The following is an 11,663-nucleotide window of genomic DNA, read 5'->3' as shown; positions in this document are numbered from 1 at the left end:
GGATAGTGAGAAGCCCGTGGTCATTATGCTCACAGCATATTGAGCCATATAGCCAAGAAATGCGTAACCCACTTCTGGTCTCTATGACTCACCTTGTGGATTACCGATATAGCTGAATAAAGGTAGTGCCCCAGCACGGTTACATTATCAGAATTAAACAATAGATTCTAAAACCAAGTCTTGAGAATTTCATCTGGAGAAAAGTTTTGTTCAAGGACAGACAATTTCATAATATTTTACTCAGCTTGATTTTTTTATTTATTTATTTTTTTGGCTTGAAATTTCAAATAAACAAAAGTGTGACACTCTCAAAAAACTTTAATCAGGATTAGTAAAAATCTGAAATTGGAATTCAATTTGAATTAAAATTCAATAAATAATTTGAGATGTTTTATCAATTTGTATTCAAATTTCAATATTTTTGTTTGTTTGTTTTTTTGTTTTTTTTCCATATTTTGTAAATTTTCCACTAAATTATCACAAAAGTTTGACATATATTGACAGATTTGTAATTTTTTCTATGTTTCTCTTTATTTTTTAATCTGAATCTTCTCCGCTGATGTTGGGATATAAAATCATTATAAATTTATAAAGTTATGAAGTTTAAAATTTCCAACTAAAATTGCAAATCTGAAATAAACAACAGCAAATTCCGAAATGAAGCCTGCTAGTTCTTGTTTTACATGTTGTTGTTGTTGACTTTATATCGAGTAGTAGTAGAAGTAGTAATAGTAGTAGTAGTAGTAGTAGTAGTAGTAGTAGTAGTAGTAGTGGTGGTGGTGGTGGTGGTGGTGGTGGTGGTGGTGGTAGTAGTAGTAGTAGTAGTAGTAGTAGTAGTAGTAGTAGTAGTAGTAGTAGTAGTCAGAGGTGGTGGAAGAGGATAAGGTGGTGGTGGCGGTGGCGGCAGTGGTGGCAGCAGTAATGGCAGTGGTAGGCACTGGTGGCACTGGTGGTGCTTGCTGTGCTGGTTAGAATATCAGTAAGGGAGAGTGGGACTGAAAAAAAGAGGGCAAGGAGGAAAGAGAGAGAGAGAGAGAGAGAGAGAGAGAGGGAGAGAGAGAGAGAGGGAGAGAGAGAGAGGGAGAGAGAGAGAGGGAGAGAGAGAGGGAGAGAGAAAGAGGGAGAGAGAGATAGGCATAACTAAATATTATTTTCACCACCAAGTGCTGTGGTGACTCCCCCTGCAACCACAAACCAACGTAGGAGTCTCTCTACGTGGCTGACCACTGGCTAGAAATATCAATGAAATCTCCCTCAAAATTATGTCATACCATTTGATGAAACAAAACAAGAAAAAAACGTATTGAATAATGAAATTCTAGACATACTGCTAAAAAGGCAAGTGGCATTGTGGTTAAGGTGTTGGGGTCACAGCCACTAGGTTGTGGGTTCAGTTTTTAGACTGAGCAGTATGTTGCATCTGAGAGCAAGGTATTTTCGTTTCACGTTGCTTCAATGTACTCAGCTGAAAATATGTACCACTGGCATCTGAAGGTATCCTAGGAGAGAATGGTATCCCAGTCAATGAGGTGTCTTATATTCTCAGCCTAAATAACTTGGAAACCTGGATAAGTTCAAGTCTCATGAGAATGTAGAGAAATATGAGCTTGTTGTACGAAAGAAGAGGATGTGGTCTGAGATGAAATGCTTTCAATCATAGATCTGCTCAGTTAGAGTTGCCTTAGGGCTAAAAGAGTAATGGCACTCTCACAACTACCTTTCCATAATTTGGATCAAATCTTTATTTAGAACACATTGTAAGAATTTAGATTTTTTTGTGGGGCCAGGGATTGAATGAGATTAACATTGAATAGTTGCAAGTTGATGATTGTAGGAAAAGACAAAGGCAAGGAAAAATTCCAGAAAATTCCAGAAAATTCCCAATCCTTTACACTTTGATTGATGACAGCATATCAGAGAACAAAGGATTGGGCAGAGTGCTTAATGCAGGTATAATAGAGATGAGATGTGGACAAGACATGAATGGAAATAGTACATGACCAATGATCAGTGGCATTGCTGTAATAGAAGAAAAGGCAGAGAGAATAAACAGCTCAGAAATGGAATTGTGTTGGTATTACAATCAGTCAGGCGGCTTTCTTTTGATATACAGTCTTAAAGGTCTAAATAGGGTTGCAGCAAGAGCATCTTAGAAGTGGAAGCAATACTCCACCATGTGGAAATTTTAAGAGGCTCATTAATTGTTAGGGGTTGAAGTATTTTCTGGATCTGAGGAGAAGAACCAGTCTTTGTAACATAACCATGGCTGTGGTGAGTAAGTGAGTTCTCCAGAAGAGATCATCAGATATTGTAAGGCCTCACATTTGTAGCAACAGTGAGGGTTCCCATTGCATTTAAGGTGTGCTACAATACAGCTTTTGACTTTAAAATGCACTGTTGTCTCCTTTTATCGTTGTTATTTAACCCCAAGTATGCCCTGATTGAGCACTTATGACTGAAGTTGTTCTAGGTATAACATTCCAATTTTTTGTATACATTTTGATTGTACTGTTGAATATGTCCTCTCTTTTTAAAGATGGTTGAATGTGGTTTGATGTCGATGTGCTAAGATTGGTAAGTGATCAACCAATCATGTAAAGGCCCCACCATCATCAGATCACTGACCTCCTGTATTCTGGCATGGTGCTAAAGGAGCTACAATGCAGATTAATGTTGACTGTACTTTCCTTTGACACAATAGGAAACGTCAGGCTGAAAGGAATTCTCAGTAAATATAGCCAAATGTCAGAAAACCATTATCTGGCTTGGAAGAAAATAATTAGCAGCCAGTTGTAGACATGGTGGTTGCGTTTGTGAGTCATGTGAGTTGAATGAAGTTAAGGACTCATGTATGAATACAGCTGAGAGAGGATCAAGAGAATAATTGGGTTATTTGGATCAAAGAGTAGCTTGTCTTAGATTAAAGTGTGAGTCTTATATTTGAGATGTTTCTTGTTGCTAGGCAACCAGACTAAACTGTGCAACTTCTTGACAAATAATCAAACATTAAACAGCAGTTTTGACACTGAAATCTCAGGCAGAACTTCTGCTGTATATATTGATTTAAATTCTAGCACAAGGCCAGAAATTTCAAGGTGTTAAATCGATTTCATTGACCCCACTATTCAACTGGTACTTATTTTAGCAACTCCAAAGGGATGAAAAGGAAAGTCAATCTCAGCAGAGTTGGAACTCAGAATATAAAGACAGACAAAATGCTGCCAAGCATTTTGCCTGGCATGCTAACCATTCTACCAGCTTGTAGCCTTCATATTTTGTTGTATTTATTAACAGTAACTTAATTCTACATACTTCTGTAGCTAGCTAAAGTTTTCTTGTTTATGTAGTGTGGTGACTCCCAAATAGTGTGCCATGGAACAGACGCATGTCATAAGATGTAGCTAGATATGCAGCAGATATAATAGGGTGAAAGAAACAAACTGAAATTTATAATCTATTGAATAAAGGAGTAATTAGTGATTTTTGAAGTTTAAAACTATATATTTAAACTAAAATATATTTTAGCTGGGCTTAGGTGGGTGGATGTGCTTGTCCCCCACCTTTGTAAACACAGGAAATGTGTCAAGGCCGACAGGAAGCGGTGCAGCTTCCTAGGTCTAAACAACAGTAGTATTATTCCCTTCATGGGACTGTCACATTAAGTTGACAGCATACAACTACTTTAAAATATATTTCTTTTATTCTTCTATCAGTTTGAGTCAGTAATATTGTGGCCATACTGGGCAGTGGCATGGCAAATCTTAGCACCTAAGGGCAAGAACAAGTTTGGTGCATCAATTTAATTAACAGGTATGATAAGCAACTTGACCTTTATTTGTCCTCGTCTTGCTTCATTTCTGATGCTGGGCCACCATATTGAAATGTTTCAGCGAATCATATCAATCCCCAGCAATTGCCTTTCAATCTGGTACTTGAACTGCTAAGCTATAGGAAATAAATAGATAAATAGATAGATAGATAGATAAGCAGACAGACAGGCAGGTAGGTAGGTAGGTGGGTAGATAGATAGGTAGGTAGGTAGGTAGGTAGGTAGGTAGGTAGATAGATAGGTAGGTAGGTAGGTAGGTAGGTAGGTAGATACATTTCTTTTATTAGCCACACAGGGCTCAACGAAGATGGGACAAATACAATGTAGAGCTTTTCTTTTTGGGAGGGGGAAGGAAGGAAAAAAAAAAAAAAAAAATTGGTGGTGTCGATCAAAAGGGATCGTAGGAAGGGAAAAAGGAGCAGTTCGATCAAAAGGGATCGAAAAAAAAAGAGAAGAGGAAAGGCCGATCAATAGGGATCGTGTATCACACAGTAATGTTCTCGTGTAAAAAGAGGGGAGGACAGTTTAGGTTTAGCCGTGGAAGGAAAAGCCTACGGAAAAGACCACGGTAACCTTGGTCAATATTCTCATTGAAGAAACTATAACAGTAAGTGACTCTCTTTTGCCTTTTTGTTTTATTTTTTTTTTCTTGTTCATAGGGTTATGCTCAAGATGGCTCCGTCGTTCACACGTGCCATCCTTGCTACATTCACCCATCTTTTTTTGAAGCATTCACTAGACAAGACTTCCCTTTCTACTCTCAACTTCCTCTTCAGGTGATACTTGAAGAAGTTGATGAGAGATTGCCCAGAGAGGAAAGTCTTTGTCTCTAGACCTTTCAGACGCGTCCACCATACACATTCTTTCGCCATAGCCACAAGTACGATGAAAATAGCTCTTCCTTCCCGTTTAAAGGAAGGAGGCGCGACAATATTCACGATAGACTCGGCTGATAGACCGACTCGTCCCACACGCGATAGCAGTTGTTCGACGTAAGCCCACAGCTCGGAAATGGTGGGACACTGTACGAGTGCGTGCAGAACGGTTTCGTCGCTCTGCCGGCATCTCGGACAGGTCGGCCCCGTGTTTCTCGAGCCATACCTGTAGAGCTTATCCCGAACGGGTAGTGCTTCTCGATAGCACTGCCAGGCCAGGGATCTCTGGAAGTTGTCCATAGGTCCCGGCCCGAAGGTCGTCTTAAACAGGCGGGTCAGGTATTCCTCGTCGACGCCCAGGTTCGCCCCGAGATCGTCGTCGTACCTTCCCTCCACTAATCCACTATAGAATGCGTTAGTTGTGATGCAGTCGCTCAAGGTTGACCCGGGTAGTTGGAGTTGCCGAAGAGCAGCGCGACACTCGCGGTGCCATTCGCCCTTCCTCGGCCTCTTTTTGATCCATGACTGCAGTTCGGTCATGGAGACGAGCTGCGGGAAAGCGCGCCGCACAAACGGTGACCACACCTGTTCACCGCTGTCTACGTAGAGCCGGAGATGTCGCAGTCTCAGCGCGTGTCTGCGCATCATCAACCACGGCATGCCCAGTCCTCCTTTTAACGGGTGTTGGCAGCAAACGGATCGCCTAACCATCGGAACGCTTCCTTTCCACAAGAAGCGGAAGAGGATGCGCTCCAGTTTGGTGATGGTAGGGTCGGGACAAGGAACGACGGTCAGGCGGTAGTAGATGACGGACGCGATGTACGTGTTCGCCACCTCCGCCCGACCTTTCAGGGAAAGCTTCCTCTCGGCCCATTGCCGGGCTAGAGTGGCCACCCTTCTCGTTATCTCGTCCCAGTTCTTCTCCGTTTGGAGGTCTGGACCAAACCAGACCCCGAGCATCTCAACCGGACCGTCAGTCCAACGTCCCACGACGGAGGCGCTACTTGACGGCATGGGGTTGCTTCTCCAGGTGCCGAGCCGCAAGCCCACTGACTTATCCCGGTTGATTTTCGCTCCCGTTACCGCTTCGTAGTCTCTCAGTGTCTCGCCGACAAGCTCGATGTGCTTTTGGCTAGACACTATGACGGTGACGTCGTCCGCGTATGCCGACACGCTCGTCCCGCATCCCAACTCTCGCGGGATGCCCCTCAGCGTCGCCAGCTTCCGCAGTAGTGGCTCGAGAGTCAACACGTACAGAAGCGACGAGAGGGGGCATCCCTGACGGACCGAACGTGCAATGTCGAAGGGTCTTGATAGATGCCCATTGACGCGAACTACCGAACGGATGCCTCTGTACAAGGCAGCCATCCAGCCGCGGAAAATGGGACCGAAGCCGGCTGCTATGAGGACAGCCTCCAAGTATTGATGGTCTACCCTATCGAAAGCTTTCGATTGATCTAAATTGATCAGGGCCCCACCCATGCCAGGTTCCTTAACTACCCTCTCTATGATGTAGCGCATCAGATGGAGGTTGTCATGGATGCTCCTGCCCGGCACGGCGCACGTTTGCGCCTTGCCGATCAGTTTCTCGATGACAAGCGCCAACCGCTTGGCTAACACCTTGGCCAAAATTTTCAAGTCTGCATTGAGCAGAGTGATGGGCCTAAAGTTATCTATGACGTCCCCCTTGTTTGGATCTTTCTTCAGCAGCGTCACGGCTCCTCGACTCACAAAACCGGGAATGCTCCCGTTTTGCTGCCAGTTGCAGTACACCGCCACCAAGACGTCTCCAAACAAGTCTGGCTTACAGTTGTAAAGCTCGTAGGGCAGACCATCCAAACCCGGAGATTTGTCCCTCGAGCATCCCGCCATCGCGTCCCTCACTTCCGCCGCCGTGATGGCACCTTCGCAGCACTCCGCCTCTCTTGCCGAGAGTCGTGGCAGGCTGTGCAGGTAGGCACTGAAGTCCACCCTGCGTTCTCGGTAGATAGATAAGTAGGTAGGTAGGTTAGTAGGTGGGTAGGTAGGTAGGTAGGTTTGTAGGTAGATAGATAGATAGATAGATAGATAGATAGATAGATGGATAGACAGACAGATAGATAGAGAGATAGGTAGGCAAGCAGACAGACAGACAGAAAGACAGATAGATAGATAGATAGATAGATAGATAGATAGATAGGCATCTGTCTGTCTTGAAAGATTATGGATCTGCACCTGGTGAGTTTTTGTGAGGAGTGGCAGCCATGCATGCAGTGACTGCATTTGAAGCTCTCCACCAATGCTATGACTTTTCCTTTCTTTGAGCATGCTTTTCTTCAGTAGCAAGTTCCAGTTTTTCTTCCCCTCATTCCGTCCCTTGCACAGTACTTGTCTCCAACATGGGTGGTCATTTGTGGCCTCCACCCATCTCAGGATGTCCAGATCTATTGACTTCATATCTCTCTTGCAGACGATCTTTAAACAAAAACGAGGTCGTCCTCATGCTTTTGTGTCTGCAGCATGGCAAATGTAAGCATAGACATAAACACACACACACACACACACACACACTAATATATGCAATGGACTTCTGTACAATTTCTGTCTATACCAAACATCGTGGAGGCGCAATGGCCCAGTGGTTAGGGCAGCAGACTCGCAGTCATAGGATCGCGGTTTCGATTCCCAGACCGGGCGTTGTGAGTGTTTATTGAGCGAAAACACCTAAAGCTCCACGAGACTCCGGCAGGGGATGGTGGTGAACCCTACTGTACTCTTTCACCACAAATTTCTCTCACTCTTACTTCCTGTTTCTGTTGTGCCTGTAATTCAAAGGGTCAGCCTTGTCACACTGTGTCACGCTGAATATCTCCGAGAACTATGTTAAAGGTACACGTGTCTGTGGAGTGCTCAGCCACTTGCACGTTAATTTGATGAGCAGGCTGTTCCATTGATTGGATCAACTGGAACCCTTGATGTCGTAAGCGACGGAGTGCCAACAACAACAACAATACCAAACATCTCTGAAAATGCATTGGTCAAACCAAGGCTATAATATCATATACTTGCACAAGTGATGTAGAACCGGAAACCATGTGGCTGTAGAACCGGAAACCATGTGGCTGTAGAACCGGAAACCATGTGGCTGTAGAACCGGAAACCATGTGGCTGTAGAACTGGAAACCATGTGGCTGTAGAACTGGAAACCATGTGGCTGTAGAATCGGAAACCATGTGGCTGTAGAACCGGAAACCATGTGGCTGTAGAACCGGAAACCATGTGGCTGTAGAACTGGAAACCATGTGGCTGTAGAACTGGAAACCATGTGGCTGTAGAACTGGAAACCATGTGGCTGTAGAACCGGAAACCATGTGGCTGTAGAACCGGAAACCATGTGGCTGTAGAACTGGAAACCATGTGGCTGTAGAACTGGAAACCATGTGGCTGTAGAATCGGAAAACATGTGGCTGTAGAGCTGGAAACCATGTGGCTGTAAGTACAAACACAGTGCTCCCAAATATTTTTATTTGTTCTAAAACTGCTGTGAGAGAAATGTTCAGTAATCCTGAATGTAATAAATGAATGTCTAGAGATTTCGATGAGGTCCACTCTCTAAATTATAATTCATGAGAGGATTTAAGCGAAAATAGTTTTGAAAATGAGAACATCACAGAAAAAAATCAGAAAACCACTGATGAAGAACTAGTAATAGCTAAAAATAAAACAAAAAAAAAAAAGAATATTTTATTTGATATCTGAAATACAGAAGACTAAATATTTCAGTTGCTTAATTAGACAAACATAGTTTACACAGACTGTTATTAGAAAGCAAACTGAATGAGGAATTTTGAAAAGAAGCAAAAACTAAGAAATACACGAATGAATAATATCAAGAATTGGACAGACAGTGAATGTATGAGGTTAGTACAGGAAAGACTGGGATGGTGAATCGTGGTATCAACTTGCTAAGAGTAGACATTACATCATCATTATCATCACCACCACCACCACCACCACCACCACCACTTTTGTCATCATTTTCATCATCATCATCATCATCTTCATCGTCGTTATTATTGTCGTTATCATCATCATCATCAACGTTGTCATCGTCACTGTCACTTCAGTCACGAGTATCATAATTACTACTACAATCATCAACATGAACAACAACAAGGTGGTGGTGTTGGCAGGGCAAGCAATGATGGTGGTGAGTAGTTGTACATGATATTTATCAGTTATTCTTGTCTGCTAGTCCTGAGTGTAATGAGCTTCCATTTTACAGTGAGGTAAATTAGTCCACTGAGAGTTATTAAATGATCTCTTAAAAATCAAAGAATTTGATTGTTCAATTGCTGTAGAGAGTGGAAAATCTGTCCCAAGTCTGACGAGCAGAAAGATAAAGTGTAAGAACCATCAATGTTAGAATGTTCACTCCTCATAGCAAGTGAACTTAACAGACTCTTCTGTGAACTAATTGTTTGCTAGCATGGATTATCACCAGATTCTATAAAAATTGTAGATTTTACTTTCATTTAGAACAGGTGTGAAACATAGTAAAAAAGGAAAAACAGTAAAGGTGCAGGCATGGCTGTGTGGTGAGTAGCTTGCTTACCAACCACATGGGTTTGAGTTCAGTCCCGCTGTTCAGTCTCACTGTCTTCTGCTATAGCCTCAGGCCGACCAAAGCCTTGTGAGTGGATTTGGTAGATGGAAACTGAAAGAAACCCATTGTATATTATTTACATTATTTACATTTGACAGACATTTGTCCTCGTCTGGTTTGTTGTTAACACATTTCCACTGATATACCCTCCAGCCTTCATCAAGTGTCTTGGGGAAATTTCAAACCTGGGTTCTCATTCCTAAGGTATTTTTTGATGTTATTTATTATTATTATTATTATTATTATTATTATTATTATTATTATTATTATTATTATTATTATTATTATTATTATTATTATTATTCAGGTCACTTCCTGGAATCAAACTTGGAATCTTAAACACTACGCCATATGCCAACAGGCATATAGCATATATATATGTATATATTTGTGTGTCTGTGTTTGTCCTCACCACCATCGCTTGACAACCAATGTTGGTGTGTTTACGACCATGTAACTTAGCAGGAGACTGATAGAATAAGTACTAGGCTTACAAAAGAATAAATCCTGGGATCGATTTGTTCAACTAAAGGTGGAGTTCCAACATGGCTGCAGTCAAATGACTGAAACATATCAAAGAATGAAAGAATAAAAGAATTACCTTTTCAAGTCATGCTGACTTATAAGAACCAGTTTCCAAGTTTCATGGCAAATAAATTCCACAACTGGATGGGACACCAGTCTGTTGCAGAATTATTCATTTTGCCAGTTGATTGGACTGGAGCAATGTGAAATGAATTGTCTTGCTCAAGAACCCAACATGTTGACCAGTCCCAGAATCAAAACTATGAGTCCAACACCCTAACCACTAAGCCACGTGCCTCCACAACTTTGAGACTTGCTATGTGAAATATAGCAATTCTCAGCGTTCTCCATCAACAAATTTCAAATGTCTGTGATTAAATGTCTCCAGAAAATCCTTCAGTTGAGGCAGCAAAACAAACTCACAAGGCTTTGTGGAAACAGGTGAAGTGGCAAACTATCAAAATCCAGATCAAGAGGCAGAAATGGAGTTGGCTTGGCTACATCCTGCTGAAACCTGTTTCTAACATTACAAGACAAGTCCTCCACTGGACATCGCAAGGGAGGCAGACTAAAACCAACAAGGACAAGGTCCACAGAAAGTGGATATGGCCTGGTGCATAGTGAATTTGGAAGCAGAACAATGATGACAGAAAAATTGTAAATGGTTATAAGAGAGGTGCAGATTGGGAAGTAAATGTAGGTACAGACAGTAATCAAAAAAATCTTCATTAGCACAGATGACCAAAGAGGGGAGCTGGAGATAAAGAAGAGGAAGATGACTGACATCAGAAGAGACTAGAATTGGTAGACAGGTAGAAGAAACAAGATTATGATGGGGGAGAAGGTAGAGATATGAAGAGGTGACCAGGGAGAATGCAGAGATTGGCAATGACAGGTGTACAAAGGTAGAGATAGGTGACAATATAAAGGCAAGAGTAAGTAAGTTGGAGGGAGTGATTGGCAATAGTAGAGGTGGACAAAGGTTGAGGTAGGTGTCTATTTATCATGTTACTATATATATTTCACAAACTATCATGCTACTATATATATTTTTATATTTTAAAGTATTGCCACTCAACTTTTGTCTATTTATTCACATTATAATAAATCTTAGCCCATTTATCATACTGCTGTACATTTTTTATCTGTTTATCATGATACACTCTGTTTTGGTCTGTTAATCCTGTTGCTAATTACTTTGCCAGAAAACATGGTAATCCAGATGTTCTCCATCATAGTTCATAGCTAATTACTACATACTACTTCATTAAAGTTGAAAGAAGAAATTATACACATAAAATCAATATGACATTATAATTACATTATCATCTTCAAACTACATCTTTACTTTACATGGAACTATACAAGAAAAGAAAATAAACTACTGTAAACTTAGAAAAGTTGAGATTTAGCACAGACATTATGGCTTTCATCAGATGATAGATAAAAATTCCACTTGAAAGAACAGAAACCTATAATCTTTTCTACTGTAGGAACAAGACTTGAAATTTTGGGAAGGGGGTTAGTCAATAACATGGACCCCAATATTTGACTGGTATGTATTTCATTGAGCCTGAAATGATAAAAGGCAAAGCTGACCTTGGTGGAATTTGAACACAGAATGTACAGTTGGAAGAAATACTGCTAAGCATTTTGTCTGGCAGAAAAATGATTCTGCCATTTCACCACTTTACACTAACCTATGATAAGTGACTTCATAAACAGACCTTCTCTAAATCGTCATAAATAGAATTAAAGGGACTCTCTATATAAACAGTTAAACTTCTGA

The sequence above is a fragment of the Octopus bimaculoides genome, chromosome 8, assembly GCF_046866305.1.
Source record: "Octopus bimaculoides isolate indiv1 chromosome 8, ASM4686630v1, whole genome shotgun sequence".
Classification (NCBI taxonomy): domain Eukaryota; kingdom Metazoa; phylum Mollusca; class Cephalopoda; order Octopoda; family Octopodidae; genus Octopus; species Octopus bimaculoides.
The sequence above is the reverse complement of the archived record's forward strand: the minus strand, read 5'-3'. Positions refer to the sequence as shown.